This window comes from Eretmochelys imbricata, chromosome 28 (assembly GCF_965152235.1).
Source record: "Eretmochelys imbricata isolate rEreImb1 chromosome 28, rEreImb1.hap1, whole genome shotgun sequence".
In the NCBI taxonomy this organism is placed as follows: domain Eukaryota; kingdom Metazoa; phylum Chordata; order Testudines; family Cheloniidae; genus Eretmochelys; species Eretmochelys imbricata.
The window spans coordinates 3,891,524-3,894,991 of NC_135599.1; the positions used below are offsets into that span (position 1 = coordinate 3,891,524).

The following is a 3,468-nucleotide window of genomic DNA, read 5'->3' on the forward strand; positions in this document are numbered from 1 at the left end:
CTGCTCCCCAAATGGGTCTTTATGAATCACCATGGACTAGCCAGAGAGATCAAGGTCCCTCAGGACAAACAGCCCCATGGAAAATACAGTAACCGGAGTGCGTGGGCAGGGGCGAGTTTTTTTTTCTCTTCCAGAGAGGATGTGCTGTGTTTTGCGGACACCTCCCAGGTAAGTGATGCACTGAGAAGGCAGCTCATTCTGGGCTCATTCTGTTTTATCTGCTTCTGCTGTTATTTCAGAACTAGCCCTAGCAGGACTGTGTCCCTGTGACCTCACCAGCTATCCGATAGGTTGAGTCTGCATCTCAGCTTTGATTAACCCAAGTTCTTAATTGATTCTTATTGTGATACTTTCCCAGGGCTCTGCCTCATTCCAACATTCTGATCATAGATTGAATACAGGGAGGAATGGACAAGTCTGTATGACATTTGGTAAGTACGTTGTGTTGCTTTGTGACCGAAAACAGGACTGGAGGTTGGCAGGTGCCTGTTACAAAAAGAATATGGCAAAGCTGCTCACATCCACTATCTAATTATACGTGATGCTTTTCAGAGGTATAGGTCAATGTGTTAATGAAACATCTTTGGTTCAATAAACAGACCGGGCTAGTTTTGAAGTGACTCTGGTTATGAATGCAGTAGAAATCTGGCAACAAGTCTCTCAGATGGGAAGTTTGTACAGTCATGTTTGTTTGGCTGGTTTTTCCCAGCTTGTTTCTACAAACCCCGTAATCCATCACCTCAGTGCATGTTTCACTTCAGTGGTAAGTTTATTGTCTTTTAGTGCTAGTTCTTGAGTTGAAACGATCCCACAACTACACACACACACTGCTGGGGGTTGAAAGAATTTTCACTTTTCAGATGTGGGATTTGAACCCAAGGCTCCATCCAGAGACCAGAACACCCAAGGGAGGAGAAAATAAAGTTTGATGTTTGGTGACTTAAACCACAAAAGTGTGCTTTTAACACTCCTTGTTTTCTTTAGTGTTATGAGCTGTTCGGGGAGGCTAACATGCCATATTTCTTTCAAATTCTAGGGCCCTTCTACACACAGTTCATTTTTATACACCATTACCCGGAGTGAAATTTGCAGGTTTCCTAGAGTCCCTTGAGCGAGGTGTTGTAGTCTCTCACTGCTGAGTTTTTATGTGAAGAAAAGATGTACACCAGGACTGAGGCAGAATCCAGACATCCAGCTTTATGAGAAGGTAATGGTGAACGTCCGACTCCTGCACTGTGAACCATATAGTCAAGCACCCATGATCTGTACCAGCTTTTTTTCAAAATAGCTTAGCACTCAGAGTGTTGAGACCTTTTGAAAATCTGGCTCTAGAGGTGGGGGCCAGTGCAGATCTCCTGAAAATTCTGGCTGATACATCTGGAAGTTCCAAGAACCATCAGAACGTTGAGCATTTGCTAGAGGCTGATGAGAACCTTCCTTCTGTTGAACTCAGGAGAAATTTTCTCCCTTAGTTACAATCACAATGTTGTACTGTGCTCGCAGATTTAGGTTTCAACTTAATTAACGTTTGTTTTCTATGCAAGGTGAAACACACCTCTGGGGGCATTTGGACAGAGGGCTAGAAATAGAAACTGCCACGAACAGACAATTAAGAGGTTAATGAGCCTTCTCTCCAGATGGTTAATTCCAAAGACTTGTCTATAGAACTGGATGAAAGGTTTTCTGGATGAATATTTTATGTACTGATATATTTTTGTTTGACCAAAAATGATTTTGTTTTGTTTCAACAAGAAAACTGAAAAAAATTCATCTGGAGTCTACCTGAATTATTATAATTATCTAGCCAAACCAATAACCTAATAGCAAGTAAAACAAATGATTTGCACAGTTCTGTTTGTGCAAACGGTCCACAGTGGGAACATGTCTAATTTTGCTCTGAGGCTCTAGGAAAGTTTGATTCACGTTGATGAAACGTTCCTTTTACTGACCAGGAATTGAACCCAGGGCACAACACTGAGAATGTTGAATTCTAACCACTATAACTACTAGCAAAGTGCTACCTTGTCATTCATACTAGCCTTTTTCAGGCAACTTTCTCTAAAAAGTTCATCTTGGGTCAACCTGAAATATTGTTATAATTTTGGTTTGGCTAGTTAGCAAGCAAAACATTACATTATTTGCAAGGGTCTATTTGTATAAAAAGGTCTAAATCCTGGGATTTAAGGTGCACAGTGGGAACATGCCCACAGTTTGCTATTAGTCACTGGACAGAGCTTTGATTTTCACAGAGTCTCCAAACACCTTCCTAGCGGCTTGAAATCTAAGTGGGCATCTGAAGGAACCACATCCCTGCTCAAGGTGCTTCTGATGTTCTAGAAGGGAGACAGAGAAGAAGAAAGCTCAGTCCACAGTGACACTAAGTATGAATAGCCAATGATCTTTGTATGTAACTACTTAGTCAATTGTGATCCTTCCTATCATTATCCCTTTGAAACAATGATGATGTACCATGGACTTTTACAGGTTGCATTAGCCAATCCAGCCATTTGGCACTTGCAGATGGGTACCTCTGTATTGTGCCTGATTCTTCTACAGCTGTAAAAGGCTGGTAGATACAGATACTTTCCCCTCTTCTTAACCAGCACTAATACCAGGCCAGGCTAGGGCTGGGGAGAGAGAGCAAGAGCAGCAGGTTTCCCCTATTGTTTCCTACTCTTTTTCTTGATCAGTTTCTCTTCTGCACCAACTTGCTTTCTTTTTTATGTGTGAGCCTGGCTAGCTCAGTTGGTAGAGCATCAGACTTTTAATCTGACGGTCCAGGGTTCAAGTCCCTGGTCAGGTGATAAACTATTCACAAAGGCCTTAGATATCTGTCTCTTTGATGTTACTTTTTCTCTTCAGGATTTTTCCTTTCCTAAGAAGGGCCTCTTTGTGTGTGGGATTGAAGGGGCAACTTCATGACATCCTCTGACCTCACAGGCTGGAGGAATAAAAGCCTCTGGGCATATAGCATGTTCCTCCTCTGCGCGCGCACACACATGTGCAAAATATCCCTAAGAAATTAGAATCACCTGCTGCCTTCCCCTGTCCTGCTGGATCCCCAAACAAGGATGCTCTTCAGCCCGAACCCATGTCCTCTCTATTCCCAGTGCCCCTCAATCCCTCCTATGCATGTTGCTCCTCACTCTGAACCAGAGCCTACTCTTCTTCATCCTTCTCCTCTGTCACAACCCACAGCCCCCTCCTATTTCCAGTGCTCCTCAATCCCAACCCACAGCTCCCTCCTTGCCTCCAGCAGCAGGTGCTCCAAACCCCCTCATGAAACCTTGCAAGAAAAACTTCCTGTGTGACTCTGCATGTGGATTTTACAGTATGTTGGAAATTTCTGTATTAAATATGTAAGCAGGGTCTGAATGAGCTCTCCCCTGACATCTAATGATGAGCTGTGGAAGAGGACTTCTGGAGCTGATCTCATTTGCATGGGCTCAGCCACTGTGTCTAGGTGCT

The 3,468-nt window shown here is 43.3% G+C and overlaps 1 non-coding gene across 1 annotated transcript; it reads left to right on the top strand.

Annotated features, from left to right (window-relative positions):
- Positions 1–2,730: 2,730 nt before the first annotated feature.
- On the top strand, positions 2,731–2,803 carry TRNAK-UUU (transfer RNA lysine (anticodon UUU)). The gene has a single exon. It is a non-coding gene; the product is annotated as a tRNA-Lys (tRNA).
- Positions 2,804–3,468: the final 665 nt, after the last annotated feature.